We start from the raw sequence: 20,834 nt of genomic DNA on the forward strand, positions 1-20,834 counted from the left end.
ATCGGAGTGAGAAAAAAAAATCGCAGCACGCTGCGATTTGCTGCGAGTCTCGGACGAGACTCGCCAATGCAAGTCAATGGGTGCGAGAAAAAAAAGGCATGGAATATGGACCATCCGTATTCCGTCCGTTTTTTACGGATACCTTACCATTCTGTGGCATAGAACACTGTAAATGGTCCTGTAAATGGCTGTATAAAAATAGTTGCAGAGAGAAAAAAACAGATTGCATACGGATGTCATACGGATGTAGCGATTAAAAATCGCATTGCACTCGCATAACACTCACATGACAATCGCATACGCCCGTTTTTTCGGTCCAGATTACGGACCGTTTTTTCTCTTGCAAGTGTAAATGAGCCCTTAGTCAATGTGGAGGCAATTATGAAAAAAAAATTGAATTTTTTTAAACTTCAGACTAAAAAGCTGAAGATGAACTTTGAAAATATGGTCTTTTGTTAACAGTTAGAGATAAGCCCTGACCTGATCAAATTAGCGTATTAGGCAAGCTATAGCTCTTACCGAATAAGCTTAAGAGGGAACCTGGCTTCCTGGATCGCTCCGGCTGATCAGCTCCACAGCTGTATGTGTTGCAGCTGTGTGGAAGTCACGACACATGCATAGAGAGCCTGTCCAGCCTCTGTTTGAAGACATCTATTGAAGTAGAACTCACCACCTCTCGTGTTAGCCTGTTCCATTCACTGATCACTCTCACTGTCACTGTTAAAAGTTTTTTTCTAATATCTAATCTGTATCTTCTCCCTTTCAGTTTCATTTGTTTGCTTCTCGTGTTTCCATGTGCAAATGAGAATAACATTTTTTGCAAGCGAAAGATTCCCAAATCCTTTAACCGCTGCTCGTAGGACATACTTTGCAGTCTGCCCACCATCCTGGTAGCTCTTCTCTAAACTTGCTCCAGTTTTTCAATTTCTCTTTTTAAATGTGGACACAGTATTCCACGAGGTCTGACCAAGGAGGAGCTAGACTATGCGTCTCTTAATACATCCTAGAACTGTGTTTGCCTTTTTGCTGCTGCATCACACTGCAGACTCATGTGCAGTTTGTTATCTATTAAAATACCCAAGTCTTTTTCACACGTGCTGTTAATTAGTTCTATTTTTCCCATTCAGAGATGTAATTTTTGTTTTTCTTGCCCAGGTATAGAACCTTGCATTTCTCCCACACCAAACATCTCCCAACAATCCAGGAAAAAATTTGGCGATGAACAATGATTTTTTCAGCATGGCACACCACGTCACAATGTAAAACTGATAACTAAGTAGCTAGGTGATTTGGGGTCCATGGCCAGGAAACTCACTAGATCTCAATCCCATTGAGAATCTGTAGTCAATCCTCAAAAAGAGGCTGGACAAACAAAAACACACAGAAATTGTGATAAACTTCATGCACTGGTCAGGCAAGAATGAGTTGCCTTACAGTCAGGATTTGGTCCGGAAATGGATATCGAGCATTTCATGCAAAATTCTTGAAAAATAAGGGTCAACACTGTAAATATTGAACCCTTGCATAAACTTGACATATTTAGAAATAAAAGATTAAACGCTTATGAAATGCTTATAATTGTACTTCAGTAACTATAGACATGTCTGACTAAGATCTAAAAATACTGAAACCGCGAACTTTTGTGAAAACCAGTTTATGTCAATCTCAAAACTTTCAGTCACGACTATATAATCAACATTGAAATTGCAACATTAAGAAAGGAAAAGCAGTGGAATTATGGAAATCACATAATTTTTATTTATATAGCGCCATCATATTCTGCAGCACTTTACATTATAGAGGTGACTTGTACAGACAATAGACATTACAGCAAAACAATAAACACAGATCAAAAGAGATACCAAGAGGAATGAGGGCCCTGCTCGCAAGCTTACAATCTATGAGAAAAAGGGGAGACACGAGAGGTGGATGGTAACAGAACATGATGCAAGGAACCTGATTATGGTTTAAGTTTTTTTTAATAAGCCACACAGGGATAGTTAGGTTAATGCGTTGAGACGGTAGGCCAGTCTGAACAAATGCGTTTTTAGGGCACGCTTAAAGCTGTGGGGATTGGGGATTAATCGTATTAACCTGGGTAGTGCATTCCAAAGAATTGGCGCAGCACGTGAAAAGTCTTGGAGACGGAAGTGGTAGGTTCTGATTATTGAGGATGCTAACCTCAGGTCATTAGCAGAACGGAGAGCACAGGTTGGATGGTAGGCTGAGACCAGGGAGGAGCTGTAGGGTGGTGCTGAGCCATGGAGCGCTTTGTGGATAAGGGTAATAAGTTTGCACTGGATTCTGGAGTGGATGGGTAACCAGTGTAATGACTGGCACAAGGTAGAGGCATCGGAATAACGGTTGGTGAGGAATATGATCCTGGCTGCAGCATTCAGGACAGATTGGAGTGGAGAGAGTTTGGTAAGAAGGAGGCCGATTAGTAGAGAGTTACAATAGTCCAGACAAGAGTGAATAAGAGAAACAGTAAATTTTTGCAGTCGAAAGTAAAAAAAGTCGAATTCTAGAAATGATTTTGGGGTGCAGATAACAAGAGCGAGCCAATGATCGGATGTGGGGGGTGAATGAAAGCTTGGAATCAAGTATGACCCCCAAGGCAGCGGGAATGTTGCTTGGGAGTAATGGTGGAACCACACACGGAGATGGTAATGTCAGGCAAAGGTAGGTTAGTAGAGGGAGAGAACACAAGCAGTTCAGTTTTTGACAGGTTCAGTTTCAGATAGAGGGAGGACATGATGTTAGAGACAGTGGTAAGAATCACTAGTGTTTTCTAAAAAGACAGACGTGATATCAGGAGCAAAAGTGTATAATTGGGTGTCATCAGCATAGAGATGGTACTGGAACCCAAATCTACTGATTCTTTGTCCAATAGGGGTGGTATACAAAGAGAAGAGGAGGGGGCCTAGGACTGATCCTTGAGGAACCCCAACAGTAAGGGGAAGATGAGAGGAGGAGGAACCAACAAAAGATACAATGAAAGAGCGGTCAGAGATAGGAGGAGAACTAGGAGAGAACGGTGTTCTTAAGGCCGATGGAGTGGAGGATAGTGAGGAGGAGCCTCTGATCCACACTGTCGAATGCTGCACAGAGATCCAAGAGAATTAGCATGGAGTAGTGACCATTAGATTTAGCTGTTAGTAAATCATTAGAGACTTTAGTGAGGGCAGTTTCATTAGAGTGTAAAGAGCGGAAACCAGATTGAAGAGGGTCGAGAAGAGAGTTATCTGAGAGATAGCGGATAAGACGGGAGTGGACCAGGCATTCGAGGAGTTTAGAGATGAAGGGAAGATTAGAGACAGGTCTATAGTTAGCGGCACAGTTTTGGTAGAGGGAATTTTTTTAAAGTAATGGATGTACGATGGCATGCTTAAATGAGGAGGGAAAGATACCGGAAGAGACAGAGAGGATGAATATTTTTGTTAGGCGAGAGAAAACAGCAGGGGAAAGGTACTGGAGGAGAGGTGACGGAATGGTGTCACTGGTGCAAGTGGTTGGCGAGAAGATGCCAGGAGCCTGATTACATCTTCTTCTGTGACTGGTTCAAGTCAGAGGGAGCTAGATGTAGTGGGGGAGGGGGGCAGTGCATAATATGAGGAGATTGGGAGATAATTTCCTGTCGGATGTGGTCAATTTTTTCTTTGAAATAATTGGCCAGATCGTCAGCATGGAGATCCGTGGTTGGGGCCTGCACTCTTGGGTGGAGTAGGGAATGAAAAGTGTCAAAGAGACGTTTAGGGTTATTTGACAGTGAGGTGATGAGGGTGTTGAAATAGGTTTGTTTGGAGAGGTGAAGGGCAGAGTTGTATGTTTTAAGCATAAACTTATAATGGATGAAATCTTCGAGTAGATTAGATTTTCTCTACAGGCGTTCGGCGCACCTGGAGCACCGCTGTAGGAAACGTCAAATATATGCAAATGATGAAAAACTGGAAACAACATTTTCAAAATATCTGTCACATCTCCAGCAACATCTGTTCATGCAACATCTGCTTCTGTCGCCAGGCACTGGTGATAAAAGAGAAGGAACTAGATGCTCTAGACAACACAGGCTCTGTCCAGCTACTTAGATTTGTGTGGCTTGTACCTGTAGTGCTGTCATGTTTGGCAGTATGGGTGTTTTCTGTCTAGTTGAAGCTATGAGCTCCCTGTTCCATCCAACTGGAAAGCACTACATCCTGCTAAATACTGATTTTGTCCTTAACAAGACTTCTGGGCTTTGATTCTGCTTGGCGACCATTCCTGAGCAACTCTGGACAACAGCCCTTCTGTAGGTAGCAATCCACTGGACCCCATTGTATGTCCAGATGCTTCTAAAGGGGTTAAAAGGTGTCAGATTCTCTGGAGTCTTCCACTTGGAGTGGTTTGTGCCAAGTCTGTCCGTGGTAGCCTTTTTGAGACTGTTGAATTTATTGAGTTTAGAGCATAAGCTCCACAGGCAAAAATATATGCACTTCTACACCTTGGCATGCTATAATTATTAATGTTTGTCTGAGGAATGTTCTGCCACCCTAAATACAATTGTGCACTCAAATAATCAAAATCCACTCCTGACTGCTTACTCTGCAATTGTTATCTATTGAGAGCTTCAAAGTGTCCTAGGAGCCATTAATGTGTGGGCAGCCTACATAGCAAAAGTAGAGAGGTTTAGAAAAATTTTGTTTTCCTCCTTTACCACTTGCTTATTATTAACCCCTTTACCCTCGTGGGTGGTTTACATGTTAATGACCATGCCAAAATTTCTGACCAGTGTAATTTTATGAAGTAATAACTCTGGAACGCTTCAACAGATCCCACTAATTCTGAGAACGCTTTTCGTGACATAATGTACTTCATTATAGTGGTACAATTTCTTTGATATGACTTTCGTTAAAAAAAATTGAAAATTTGGGGAAAATTTTGAAAATGTTTCAATTTTCAGACTTTACATTTTTATGACGTTAAATTAGAACATTATGTAACACAAAATAGTTAATAAGTAACATTTACCACAGGTCTACTTTAAATCTTAATTTTTGAAACAATTATTTTTCGTTAGAAGTTAGAACGGTTGATCAGCAATTTCTAATTTTTCCCAAAAAATTTACAAAACCATTTTTTTTTAAAGGACCACATCGCATTTAAAGAGACTTTGAGAGATCCATTACTTGTGGCTATGATGGAGAAGATGTAGGGTTAAGTACATCGCACCTCAATGTGCGTTTCACCGCCTCTGCAGTTTCGTCATATATGAACTCATTATACAAACTACAATGCTCTATGAATTAATATAGGGGTGCAGTGATCATATTGACACCAGATGTGTCTCACATAATTTTATACTAATGGGGGGTGAAGAAAGAATAAATTACATTTTAGCCACTAAAATGTTGTTTTAGCCCCAAGATATTTATTTTCCTAAGGGCTAATAGGAAAACATGGGCCGTTTGTTGTAAAAAATGTATCCTGAGTGCGCCAATACCCTACATAGTGCATAGTGCAAAGCTCAAATGGAAGGAGCGCCATATTATAGTGCAGATTTTGCTGTTATGGTTTGCGGGTGCGATGATCCACTGCGAGAGTCCATGAGGTGCTGGAACAGCAGAACTCTCCATAAGTGACCCCATTGTAGAAACTACACCTCTTGATGAATTAATTGCATTATATTGCAGTGATCATACGGACACAAAACTTTATACCAGTGTGCACTTAAGAAAAAAATAATTACTTTTTTTACCATACAAATTAGGTTTTGTCCCCAGATTTTCCATTTTCACAAGGAGAAATTGGTAAAAATGGCACCAAAATGTGTCCTACAGTTTCTGCTGAATGTAGAAATACCCCATATGTGGCTGTACAATACTGCTTACTACATGTAAGCGCTCAGTGAAAAGGGCAGGATAAATGTGAGATGAGCCTTAAAGGGAACCTGTCACCCCCAAAATCGAAGATGTGCTAAGCCCACCGGCATCAGGGGCTTATCTACAGCATTCTGCAACGCTGTAGATAAGCCCCCAATGTATCCTGAAAGATGAGAAAAAGAGGTTAGATAATTCTCACCTGGGGGGCGGTCCGATCCGATGGGCGTCGCAGTCCGGTCCAGGGCCTCCCATCTTCTTACGATGTTGTCCTCTTCTTGTCTTCCTGCCGCGGCTCCTGCACAGGCGTACTTTGTCTGCCCTGTTGAGGGCAGAGCAAAGTACTGCAGTGTGCAGGCACCGGGTCTCTCTGACCTTTACCGGCGCCTGCGCACTGCAGTACTTTGCTCTGCCCTCAACAGAGCAGACAAAGTATGCCTGCGCTGGAGCCGCAGCGTGAAGACAAGAAGAGGACGTCATCGTAAGAAGATGGGAGGCCCCGGATCAGACTGCGACGCCCATCGTACCAGACCGCAGCGGGAACGCCCCTGGGTGAGTATAATCTAACCTCTTTTTCTCATCTTTCAGGATACATTGGGGGCTTATCTACAGCATTACAGAATGCTGTAGATAAGCCCCTGATGCCGGTGGGCTTAGCTCATCTTCGATTTTGGGGGTGACAAGTTCCCTTTAAAGCGATCTTTGAGAGGCAGAATGGACAAATTAAAAGCAGGTGAAGAATTGGTTTTACTTATTTTTTACGCCATTTCTTGTGCAGTATAAATGATTAGACGACTTTATTCTTTGCATCAGTGCAATTACAGTGATACCAGATTAATTATTTTTTTGTGTTTGGCAACTGTCGCACACTAAAAAATGCTTTTTCTTGCGCATCGCCATATTTTGATAGCTATATTTTTTTCATATTTCTGAAGACAATCATGTGTCAGCTTTTTTTCTGATTTGTTTAAATATTTTTGCTTTATCTTTTTTTACTTTGTACCGCTATAGGACTTTCACTGTCAGCAGCCTGATCGCAGTTATAACCCATTGGAATGCATGAGCATTAAATTCATTATATATGTGTCAGTGCTGCACTGACAAGCCCCTGAGATCGTGCTTTGCGCATGGTCTCAGTAGCTTGCCATAGCCTGGTGACCAGATGTCGTCATGATGACATCGGATCAATATGGCAATGATCGGGCCCCCGTGATGACGTCACAGTGAGGGAGGGGGAATCAAAGTGCAGCGGGGGCTCCCTTGAGTCATGAGTAAGACTGCCTAATGCATGGGTCATGTCTACCATGTAAATTTTTCCTTTGTATGCACTATTATTATTATTATTACTAGACTGTGGCCCGATTCTAACGCATCGGGTATTCTAGAATATGCATGTCCCCGTAGTACATGGACAATGAGGATTCCAGAATTCGCGGCAGACTGTGCCCGTCGCTGATTGGTCGAGGCAATCTTTATGACATCATCGTCACCATGGCAACCATTATGACATCTACGTCGATACTGTGCCCGTCGCTGATTGGTCGAGGCAACCTTTATGACATAATGGCGGCCTCGACCAATCAGAGACGCGGGATTTCCAGGACAGACAGACAGATAGACGGAAAAACCCTTAGACAATTATATATATAGATTATTTTTTATATAGCACCATTAATTCCATGGTGCTGTACATGAGAAATGGGTTACATACAGAGTTATAGATATCATTTACAGTAAACAGGTTTACAGTGACACACTGGTACAGAGGGGAGAGGACCCTGTCCTTGCGGACTTACATTCTATGGTATATTTTCTTTTGAAAAATAACGAAAAGGAAAATCCAGTCCTGTTGAGCTGGACTCCAATTTTTTCTATTCTCCTTAATGTGAGGCCAGGCCGAGGCCGGTGTCTGAACCCCAGGTGGATGAGCATAGAGCAACTGGGTAAGCTGGAATCAAGTTCCTATCACAGCTTCTGTGCTAGCAAAATCGCCTGGACGTTCTCAGTACGTCTAACGTTGGGAAGTACCAGCTGAACAAGACGAACTGAGTATGTCCAAGGGCATGAAGGGGTTAAAAGAGGTTCTCTCATGAACAAACTTAAATTTTAATCAGCATTTTAATTTTAAATTAGTAGATCTTTGAATAATAATAATAATAATAATAATCTCCACAATTGGATCTGTTAAAAAAAAGTTCCTGTGCCGAAATAATCTTATAAATGTGCCCCTGCTTTGTTCTGTGTAATGTCCATACAGGAACTTGGTCTGATCATACCACATCTCTTGGGCAGGGGAGGATGCAAAATAGAGTATACATATAGCACAGCATGGGATCACCATTGATACATTCTTTGAGGTCAAACATTGCTTAAAAATAGGCAGTGAAATGTTTTGCCTCACAAACAGAATCATCTTTGATCCCCTGCTGTAATGTCAGTTAGGGCCGCCATCAGGGCATTACTGCCATTACTGGCATATGTGTCTCAGTGAGCAGAGGGGGCCCAGACAGGATCCTTCCAGTGCAATATTCTGCCAATGCAGTAATTGTACGTGCATAGGGCAGGATGAAGACAGATGGGGCAGGATGGAGACAGATATGGCAAGAACATGGGGTAGGTGAGAGACACATGGGGCAGGAACATGGGGAAGGTTAGAGACACATGGCGAAGGATCACGGGGGAGGATGGAATCACAAGGGGCAGAAACATGGGACAGGATAGAGACACATGGGGCAGAGTGGAGACAGAGGAGACAGGATGGAGACATATGGGGCAGGATAATGGGGCAGGGTGGAGATACATGGGGAAGGATCACGGGACACAGATGAGGCAGGATCACGGGACACAGATGGGGCAGGATCACGGGACACAGATGGGGCGATCACATGGTGGCAGGATACTTTATTTTTGAGGATACTGTTTTCAATGGGGGTGCTGGCACTGTGTGGGGCGACTGTCTGCTTTATTTCCTTCATCTGGTGTAGTGTAGAAGTTGGGAAAAAATTATGTAGTGTGCTCTGCTAGCAGTGCTCTAGATAACTTATTATATGCAGAGAAAAGTACTGGCTGGAAGTAATGGCGGTCTGTGCTGGATGAAAAAGAAAAGCGAAGATGAAGGACTAAAACTAGAGACATCACCGGTGAGTCAGTGAATTTCATGTACACTTACCCTATACACTGTATTATATAGAGAACTTATGTATAATGTCACTAATGATCCCTGTATTACCTGTACATGGACACTATATACAGAGCTCCTGTGTATAATGTCACTTGTGATTCCTGTATTACCTGTATACTGACACTATATACAGAGCTCCTGTGTATAATGTCACTTGTGGTTCCTGTATTACCTGTACACCGACACTATATACTATGTATAGAGATCCTAGGTATACTGGCACTTATGGTTATATTACTATTGTGTTTATTCTTTTAATGATCAGTATTGTAATATTATTCGGTCACTACATGGTGGTAATATGTGGTCTGGTTATGGTGTGGCAGTATTTGTTCCTTGTATGTGGTTTTATTTGGTCATTATGTTGTGTTATTATGTGGTCTGGTCTTGGTGTGTGGGTATTTGTCTCTTGTATTTGGTATTATTCCATAACTGTGGTGGTAATATGTGGTCTGGTCATAGTGTGGTGGTATTTGTCCCTTGTATGTGGTATTGCTGATAATTTTAAAAATTGAAAAAAAAAATCCAATACTCTTTAGGTATATTTTTATTTAATCATATGTTCAATAGGTTAGAGTAGAGTGGGACCTGGCCAAAAGGGTCTCTGTCATGGTGGATTAAAAAAATATTTTGGCCAAAACAAAAGCAGATGGCAATGTATGTGATGTGGTGTTAGATGGGAACCTTGTGTGATTGGTGAGGACGTGGTGCAGAAGTGGAGTTTCTTCAAGAGTGGCAGGTGGGACTGTTGAAGATTCAAGTGGTGGAGGCGGGGCTCTGGTGGAGCCTGGGAGGAGTCTCAAGGCGGTCCAAAAATGTTACCAGTATGGGGCCCAGAAATTCCTGGTGGCAGCCCTGATGTCAGTACACTCTTTTGCATCCACTTCTGCCCAGATGTGGTATGATCAGACCATGTCCCTGTACGGTTACACAGTACACAACAGGGTGACATTTCTAAGATATCTCAGCACAGGAACATTTTTTTTTTTTTAACACATCCAATTGTGGAACTTATTTTTATTCCAAGTTATGTTGATTAAAGTGTACTTTGCTAGTGGGAAAACCCCTTTAACATGCCTTTCTATTGGATTTTTTTCATCTAGTTATGTTAGCTTGTTTTGTAGAAATGAGAACTGGAAGTGAGTGCTGCAATATTGGTTGTTACTTTTGGAATTTGTTCTCAGAAATGAACAAAAGGATATTCTAGCATTTACCAAGAGGCAAATTCAGAGATTTTGGAAAAGCTAATTTTACTAATGGCTGTACTGGAATTTAAAAAATGCCATTCTCTTGAAGTAAATAAAGCAGAATTACTAAATTTTGGTTATTAATCCAACTTTTGATTTACTAAAATAAAACAAATTTTCTGGCAGATATATTCTAAACCACATATTTAGAAAGTCCTTGATGAAGTTGCTTTTCAGCGAATATTCTGCACTTCCTTCAAAAGCAAGGCACCTAATTACATTGTTTCATCTTTACAATATAATTGCAGCCTTGATTTTATATGAAAGATCATCACAGCTGAAAGGACTGGAATTTCAAGTCTTGCTGCAATGTAATGTTACATAGAAGAAGAAAAGGGCATTTATCATTTGTTTCATAAACATGGTCACCCTGGGCACGTGAAGACAAGTCTTAAGATACGGGAGGAACAACTAAGTTGTACAGAGACATAATATGTAATAATCACATATTAATGATGACACAATTTTGTATTCTGGACTCCAAAGCAAAACACGGAAATACTCTTAGTCATATGAATTGCTAATTACAATGCAATTTTTGTTTTCGTTTACATTCTGAAAAGAGGCACATCCCCGAATCACAAAAATACAACGCAATATTCTTACCCTATTTGGCCTATTTAATACACCTAGATCCTATACAAATGTGACAAACTAAATTTTTGCACTCTCGAAAAAGACTGAGTGTACTGAGGTATTCTACCCTTTGTAGTATACATTTGCAAAGAACAAGAATTTTAGGAGTTCACACAAGCATTCACCTTAAGGGTATGTGCACACGTTGCGGATTTGGCTGCGGATCCACAGCAGATTTGGCCCTGCGGATCCACAGCAGTTTTCCATGCGTTGTACAGTACCATGTAAACCTATGGAAAACCAAATCCGCAGTGCACATGCTGCGGAAAATTCTGTGCGGAAACGCTGCGGTTTATTTTGCGTAGCATGTCAATTCTTTGTGCGGATTCCGCAGCGTATTACACCTGTTCCATAATAGGAATCCTCAGGTGTAAAAATGCAGGTGAAATCCACACAAAATCTGAATAAAATCTGCAGATAATCTGTGGTGAATCCGCAGGTAAAACGCCTGGTGATTCTGCAGAATCCGGGCGGAAAAATCCGCAATAGAATCCGCAACGTGTGCACATAGCCTAACAGTGGCATGGGCACTTATAAAGTACAAGGCGGAGACAGATGGAAAGGAAGGCATACTGAATTGTTTGGTCATGCCAAGGGAGCACCATAGCATATTTGAATAAAGAACAATTTCTGGCAAACTTAACAATAGATATGGATACTAAAGTTATGATTTTTATTTTAGTGGGCTGTGTCCACTTCAAAGTGCGGTGCTTGGCTTGATCAGTCATTTTGTGCTGACAGATGACTCCCTTTAACCCCTTACCGACATATAACATACCAGCATGTCATATACCGACTCCCTGACTTTGATGCGGGTTCAGAAGCTAAGCCCACATATTTGCTAGCAGATGATGGCTGTGTTAATCAGCGATCATCTGCCTCTAATGGCCATGAGTGGAGCGCGGCTTTTACAGCATGCATCAGTAGGGGGCACACTGTTCTAACTGCCCAGCAGCGCTCCCGTGACATAATTGCGGTTAACCAATGGGTTGCTGTGACAGTTTAGGATCAGCTTAAGAGCACTGTGCCAGTCATGACAGAAGGCTCGGACTGGCCCATAGGGGAACAGGGGAATCCTCTGGTGGGTCCCTGTGCAGATCTGGACTCCCAACCTTACTATATGGCCAGTGCTGTCATAATTCACTTGACAGGACCAGATTTAATAATTAAACTCTTAAATGGTGCTCAGTGGAGAAGCAATAGCACGCACTGTTTTACAACGTGCATATTCTTATAGTGGTTTGCTGTAAGGACAGTCTACAAAATCCCCGTCACGACAAGCGCTGTATTGTATATGTACGGCACTGCGGGAAGTGCACTTCCGCAAAGAAAGTACATATATGGCGCCACTATTTCCAATCATCGCGCGGTGACCGAGTTAAGATCGCTGCCGACAGCTGACGTCCCTGCACGTCTCCCACCCACCTCCAATTACTGCCCCACACTTCCAATTGTATTTTTTGGGCACTTTTTTTGCGCCTTTTTTGTATGCGTGGTGTCCTGAGCTGAGCATTCGTGCTCTTCCCATGACAGCAGCGCTATGGTCAGTATCATTGCTGATCAGTCTGCACCAAAGGGACTTTTTCATTTTTTAGATATAGGTAGCGTAGCAGACGTCGTAGTGTAAGCGACGTCCAATTTTCTTTTTGAAAAAAAAAAAAAAATAGTAGTACAGAATAGTTTTATAGGTAGGGAGGTAGCATTTTTCATTTGCCTAAAAAAAATAATAAATAATGGTTATCGTCAGGTAACGTCTTAACTACTGCATTAGGGGAGAGTACGTTGCAGTGTTAGTCACGTCCGTTTTTCTTTTGCAAACAAAAAAAAAGAATAGTTAGCTCAGAGTACCTTTATATATAGGGCATTAATGTAGCGAACGTCACTGTAATGTTTTTTTTATACAACTTTTTTTTTTTTACATGTACTGATTTTTCTTTTACATTTTTTTTCTTCATTTATTTCTCTTCCTCCTGCTCATCTAGTGAGGAGGCATCCTCAGCAAGGCACCCTAGGACTGAGGTAACCCCTTCAGCCATCGATCCAATATGGACTGCACGCCCCAAAAATTATCAGCCAGTTATTCCGGATTTCATGGGAAGCTCAGGAATCCAATTTGATGTTACAGGCCTCATTGAAATTGATTTTCAAATTATTTTTCAGCAAGGAAATAAAAAAAATCTTATGGTGACAAATTTGCATGCCCATCATTTTTTCAACTAAGTCCAATGTCATCATATGCCAGATGGATCCCTAAAAATGCAGCAGAAATTATGGCATTTGGGGGCATTGTGCTGCATATGGGCAAAGTAAAAAAAACAAACAGATTTGGCAATACTGGAGTACTGATTCTCTACAGCACAACGGTATTCCATATGGCCACGACAAGGACACGATTTGAAGTGATCCAAAAATGTTTGCATTAGGCTGGGGGTCACACTTGCGAGTGTGATGCAAGAAACTCGTGCGAGTCTCTCGCATCAATACCCAGCACTGCCGCCGGCACTCGGGACCGCAGCGTGCGGCTGCATAGAAATACATGCAGCTGAATGCTCCGCTCCAGAGTGCCGGCGGCAGTGCCGGGTATTGATGCGCGAGTTTCTCGCATCACACTCGCAAGTGTGACCCCGGACTTATAGTGAGAATGAGAAGTGTCCTCCCCGAGACTTTCCTAACTTTTCTCGTCTATATAAAATTCGGCCAGTAGTTGACCACTTCAGAAGAAAACTTGCTGAAGCGTACAACCAACCAATGGACATATGTATAGATGAATATCTGGTTCATTTCAAAGGGAGGCTAAAATTGATACAGTATGTGCCCAGCAAGAGGGCCAGGTATGGAATTAAACTGTTGAGCAAGAGTACCTCAGGGTACACCCACAGACTTAATATCTACAAAGGGAAGTACACTCAGATTGTCCCCCCTGGGGGTGCCTGGGAAAATTGTGTGGGAATTCCTGCACCCACTGTTGGATAAGGGTTATCATTATCACCTCTGCATTGATAACTTTTACACCAGCATTTTGCTCTTCAAGCCCTTCTCTGTCAGAGGTACTGTTGAATGCAGCACCAAGCGAAAAAAATCAGAGAGACCCCCTAAGCTGCTAATTGGCTAACTGCTGAGAAAGGGCAAAAGCAGAGGGACAACATGCTAGTGGTTAAATAGAAGGAGAAGAGGGATGTCCCTATCTTGACTACCATACACCGTGACAACAGCTCCCTTGTTGTTGTTTGAAGAATCACTACACAAGTCCCAAAGTCAGACTGTATCCTTGATTATAAGAAGTACATGAGGGGTGTAGAGCTCTCAGATCAGGTTCTCAAACCATACAGTGCCATGCGAAAAGGTCAAGTATGGTACAAAAAAAATTGGCCGTGCACATTGTACACATGGCACTGTAGAATGCTTATGTGCTGTTTCGATACGGCAATACGGGGACCTTCCTTCAGCATCAGGAGGTAGATATTCAGGCCTTAATGTTTGGCACTCAAGAAGGTGAGGGCCCCCAATTTTTCTGAAACTGATGGTGGTTTTGCAAATTTTGTTGGAAAAATAAGAAATTGATGGTCAACTTTTAACCCATCTAACTTCGTAACAAAAAAAATTACGTTTCAAAAATTGTGCTGATGTAAAGTAGATATGTGGGAAATGTTATTAACTATTTTGTGTGACATAACTCTGATTTATGGACATAAAAATGAAAAGTTTTACAATTGCAAAATATAAAAAATTTTCGCCAAATTTCAGATATTTTCACAAATAAACACAAGTCATATCAAATTAATTTTACCACTACCATAAAGTACAATATGTCATGAGAAAACCTCACAAGCAAGATGATTCATTGAAGCGTTCCAGAGTTATTACCTCAAAGTGACACTAGTTAGAATGAAAAACTGGCCTCGTCGGGAAGGTGAAAACAGGCTTCGGGGAGAAGGGGTTTAAATCTATGCAAAACATCTACATTGCAGTCAGTATCATAGCTAAAACTGGCCACATACTAGCCATTTAGTAGAGTTTTGAAGTCAGAGATCTGGAATTAAAGTTAGTTTTCGAAGGAGTCAGAAATTAACTGGTTCCAACTGTGGCTTTACAGTAAAAATATTAAATGTTATATAATGCATCAGTGAAGAGCCGACGGTCAATCAGTGGTGGGGCGTGCTGATAGTCGCAACTCCCAATGCTGTGAGCGGTGACTAATTGCTTCAGGAACGCCTGTATGAGTGAAAGCCGGAGGCTCCCAGGAGAAATAAAAGGTAATTTTCTCACGAGTGCCGAACTTTCAGTACAGCGGCCAGGCACCTTCATAACGCTCTTAACATGCAAGTATTCCCTTCATTTTAAATCTATGGTTGTGCACCCAAAAAAAAGTAATGTATGTAATACGGATCGTGATTAATTATTCTTATAACATCTAATTTTTATGGATACATTGCATTTATTAACATAGGAAGCTGAATTTAGCCTTGCAAATTTAATTAACTGCTGATGTATTAAAAACAGATGTCATAATAAGGATTACATACAGTTGATAATAATAGTCTTTTTTCTGGATGAATATTGGACAACGTTTTATATTGTTGGGTGAACTTAGTCTCAATGGGTTTTAAGGGGGAGGTGGAAATTCCAAGCTGGCATAAGGAGACTTTTCGGCCGTGCAATGCTCCTGTGGGAATTTAAATATGCAAATATCTTCAGAGAGGAATAGTACTTGAACTCTAGTGACATTTATTGCAGCAGCAATCATAAAAGTCAATATTGACCCTTTAACGAGCCTTGGCAAAAGAAGCCAAATTAAACACTCAATTTGCATTTGCAGACCTCCTGTTTTAAATTGATGAGGGTCAACAGCCCCGAAACACAAGTCTGCAAATAGAGTGGCTTGTTTGGCTTCTTATGGCATGTAATTTAGCAATTGTTAATATTGACCTTCAGGAATGCTACCTCGATAGGTGGTGCTAGAGTTCAGATCCTGTTATACTCTGAACAGGCCATTTGCATACTTAGTCTCACTGAAACGCTATGGGTCAGCGAGTTGTTTGCGACAAAAGTATGAGGTTTTATAGCTACAATATTTTAGGGTGTGTATCTGAATTTTTGCCCATTCATCTGGAAGTGCATTTTGGAGGTTAGATAGGGGTGCGTGGCTTATTTTTCATTCTAGTTCATCCCAAAGGTTTTCGATGGTGTCAACTCAGTGTGGCTAGACAAATTCCTCCACACCAAATCACCCAACCATACCTTTAAGCACCTTGTTTTGTGCACCAGGGCACAGTCATGCTGGAACATAAAAAGGGCCTCAGGCTGCCTGACAGAGAAGCGTGATATATCACTCCACAGTACATGTTCCCATTGCTCCAGAGTCCAGTGGTGGCCGCTTTACACCATTCCATCCAAAGCTTGGCACAGTTTCCACTTTTAAGGGCTTGTTTCCACTTGCGAGAAACTCGTCCGTATCTCGCATGTGGAAACCAAGCTGTGGCACCGGCACTCCAGAACATAGCGTGTGGCCGCATAGGAACACATGGAGCTGCACGCTCCGCTCCAAAGTGCCGGCGCCACAGCTTGGTTTCCACATGCGAGATAAGGACGTGTTTCTCGCAAGTGGAAACAAGCCCTTAGCAATATACTCACAGTTTATCACAATATTTAGGAGAGAAGAAATTTCTCAAACTGACATTTTGGCATGGTAGCATCCTATTACAGTACCATACTCTAATTCAGTGAGCTCTTTTAAACCATTCTTTCACAAATTATTGTAAAAACAGATGGCATGTCTAGGCGCTGGATTTTATATATCTGTGGCAATGCAACAGAATAAAAAACCTTAATTCAATGGTAAAGAAGTGCGTCCCAATACATCTGTCAATATAGTGCATGTAAACTATTTATAAAGGAGTCACTGTGTGGAAAAAGAGAGGTCACAGTCTGAAGCTTTGCTTACGGACTGAACAGTCCTGTATTTTAATCATCTTCAACAACCGGACAAGAAGACCATCTGTGGCCAGCAATCAGCCTTTTTAATGGGACACAAAAAATTGTTTTAGATTATGACAAAACAGATATCAGTCAAAAAACTCAATCTAACTTGTCGCTTATTTTCTGCATGGTTCGGCTACCACACTTAAGAATTTTTGTCAGAATGGCCAACAGGTTAATGACAAAAGACAATTTTTTCAGATTAAGAAAATCTTATAAAGTTCCATGTACTAAATATATCTTATAGACTGTTTATAAAACACAGCAGTTACTATCGCAGCTACCAAATGTTGTACATAGCTAGAACCGGAAGACGTCTAGATGTCTGTTGTAGTGGACATCTATTAATCATATTACATAAACACAGAAGATTTAGCTACATCATGAATGTATAAATCAAGACTTGCTCCATGGCAATATTTGTAGTGAATTCCAACAGCAGAGACCACCCAGAGATTCTTGTAAACACAGTAATTTGCTGGAATAGAACAAGCTGCGAAATTCACTGTTAAATATGAATATAAAAACAAAACTAGCTGATCACCTTTGTATTTTTCGTACTGCATGAACAATTGACTGGGCACAGGCCCAGAAATGTTTTCAGTGCTGGGAAGTGATTAACTGTTTGCAATGCAGCCAGTTATGATGAGCAAACAGAGATATAGGGAGTGAAACACAAACACACACTTCTCACAAAATTAGAATATCATGAAAAAGTTAATTTATTTCAGTTCTTCAATACAAAAAGTGAAACTCACATATCGTATAGAGCATTACAAACAGAGTGATCTATTTCAAGTGTTTATTTCTGTTAATGTTGATGATTATGGCTTACCGCCAATGAAAACCCAAAAGACATAATCTCAGTAAATTAGAATACTTCATAACACCAGCTTGAAAAAGGATTTTAAAATTCGAAATGTTGGCCTACTGAAATGTATGTTCAGTAAATGCAGTCAATACTTGGTCGGAGCTCCTTTTGCATTAATCGCTGCATCAATGTAGCATGGCATGGAGGCGATCAGCCTGTGGCACTGCTGAGGGGTTATGGAAGCCCAGGTTGCTTTGATAGTAGCTTTCAGCTCGTCTGCATTGTTGGGTCTGGTGTCTTTCATCTTCCTCTTGACAATACTCCATGGATTCTCTTTGGGGTTAAGGTCAGGCGAGTTTGCTGGCAAATCAAGCACAGTGATATGTTCTTTTTAAACCAGGTATTGGTACTTGTGGCAGTGTGGACAGGTACCAAGTCCTGCTGGAGAATGAAATTTCCATCTCCAACATGCTTGTTGGCAGAGGCAACCATGAAGTGCTCTAAAATTTCCCGGTAGAGGCCTGCACTGACTTTGTTCTTGATAAAACACAGTGGACCTACACCAGCAGATTACATGGCTCCCCAAACCATTACTGATTGTGGAGACTTCACACTAGACCTCAAAGCAGCTTGGATTGTGAGTCTCTCCACTCTTCCTCAAGACTCTGGGACCTTGATTTCCAAATTAAATGCAAAATTTACTTTCCTTGAGGAGTGTGTCAATGACTGCCTTCTGGACATCTGTCAAGTCAGCAGTCTTCCCCATGATTGTGTAACCTACTGAAACAGACTAAGGGACCTTTTTAAAACACTTAGGAAGCCTTTGCAGGTGTTTTTTGTTAATTATTCTAAGTTACTGAGATAATGACTTTTGGGTTTTCATTCGCTGTAAGCCATAATCATCAACATTAACAGAAGTAAAGACTCAAAATAGATCACTCTGTTTGTAATGACTCTATATAATATATGAGTATATGAGTTTCACTTTTTGTACTGAAGAATTGAAGTAAATTAACTTTTTGATGATATCCTAATTTTGTGAGAAGCGCCTTTATGTATGGAGAACAGCCATAAAAAATAGGTAATGTACATTGTAATAGATCTATTTGCCATGGGAAGTATTTTTGTAAAGTCCTCTGAAAAATCACTGCGGTTTGGTTCCTATGAATCACTACTCCACTTGTTTTATAAAGATCTCCTTCAATACTTGTTCTGCATCATTTATTCCCCCAGGAGAGCTGGGCATAGGTAAAACAGTGGATAGATTTAATAACATCTGGTCTATGCAAAAAAAAAATAATAAAAGCTTTAAATAGACTTTCCCCATAACATAAAATTGCCTGCATATTAGGAAATAAATAAAACATAATTTCTACTAACCAAAATTATTCCACTGTTCTATTGTGTTTTGCCAGCCATTACTTCCAGTGACAACAGGAATTGCAGCCATATTTGTTTCATCATTAAACATCATCTCAACCACTAATGGTAAACTGTCATTTTGATATTTAAAAGGGGGTGGCCAAAGGATTGCAATCCAGCGAATACTTCTTGTGGGAACATACCATTAAGGCTGGGTTCACATCACGTTAGGGTAGTCTTTTAGACGGACTGCATTACACCACGACATAACGTGGTGTAACGCAGTCCGTTAACGCTGCCATTAAGCACTATTTCGGGAGCATCGCTAGCGCACGCCCATTTTGGGCGTGCGCTAGCAATGTGCCGTCATTGAGTGACAGACCCTGGGACGCGGGCTGCAGCGTTCCCGGGTCCGTCACCGCTAGTGCAGATAGAGCATCTGCTAGCTCTATCTGCGCTACCAATATGGCATGTCGGCACTTGCGTTAACGCAGCCCGTTTAACGCATGTATTGAACGGGCTGCTTTAACGCAATGTGAACCTAGCCTAAGTAGTTATTTTCAACTTCATAAAGATTGCCTTGAAATATTAGCAGTTCTCTTTTGTTTACAACCTGTTTCCTAGGAGACCAACCACCTCTGCTGTCTAGCTTGTCAGCACAGCACTGAAGATAGCCAGAATTAGGAGATAATGGCACTCTCCACTGACCCTTAACAGCTTTAAAACAGTGCTTACAAACTGAAAATAAAGGGTCTTGTAAGCACCGAGTATGTTCTTTTGTACACCAGAGGTGGTCGTTCTTCAAGGCATTAAGCTGTAAACAAAAAAAAGGACAAGTGTTAATTTCTCAAGAACAGTGAAAAATTTTAATAGGCAGTAGATTGCAAAATTATCTTCACTGTCCAACAATACCCATATATAAAGTTAGGAATAACCATTTAAAGGGTAAATACTATACAAAATATGACAGAATTTAATGTGAAAGGTGTCTACATAAAGGAGAAGACTAAGTGAAATTGTAAACAGCACCTAATTCACTATAGATGAAAAAAGGTTGTCACCCCATATGTCAGGTGATGGTGTAAACAACATGCCAATATTCCTATCTAGCGGCAATAGGTTGTGCCATTTGTGAACTCATACACCCCATGACCCTATTGATCTAACCCATCCCATTGTATTGTAATTGATAAATGGAAACTGGATTTCACTGTCTGCATAAGAATTCATCAAGCAGAAATTGCAAAAGGGTATCTCCATTTCATCGCTTTGTTGATAAAGCCTTTAATAAACCAGGGAATTTTTTTTTTGCACTTTAATTTCTTCTTCTCCTTCTTCCAAAAGCCATACAGTGTAGGGCTACACAAAAAAGAAAAAATTGAATCCTATAAAGATCATCCGATTGTTACGAACATATTGTTATTTAAAACCTAGGAAATTGTATTTTATCATGAACATTTTAATATCTTGATGTATAAATATGGATGCCGCACAGATTGTCATGAGGACATAAAATATGGACACTCAGGTGGCAAACAAATGACAATAAGGATGAAAATCATCAAAAATAGGATGATTTTTCATTTGTTCATTTGACTTCGACCTTATAAATTATGATCTTTGCGATTAATTATGGTTACGGTATTTATTGTGTCTCTAAAAAATGCTGTTGGTGTGTGATTTTTGTATAAGTGATCAAGAAAAACAAACAAAAGTAGTTTGTCAACCTGGGCACAAGGACTTTGAATCCCAATGCTTCATCCTAG

General features: G+C 40.9%; 1 protein-coding gene across 3 annotated transcripts in view; it reads right to left on the reverse strand.

Annotated features, from left to right (window-relative positions):
- Nucleotides 1-20,834, reverse strand: part of GAS6 (growth arrest specific 6) — a 167,935-nt gene that overhangs the window by 103,599 nt on the left and 43,502 nt on the right. The gene's annotated exons all lie outside the window — the stretch shown is intronic.

This window comes from Ranitomeya variabilis, chromosome 3, assembly GCF_051348905.1.
Source record: "Ranitomeya variabilis isolate aRanVar5 chromosome 3, aRanVar5.hap1, whole genome shotgun sequence".
Classification (NCBI taxonomy): Eukaryota; Metazoa; Chordata; class Amphibia; order Anura; family Dendrobatidae; genus Ranitomeya; species Ranitomeya variabilis.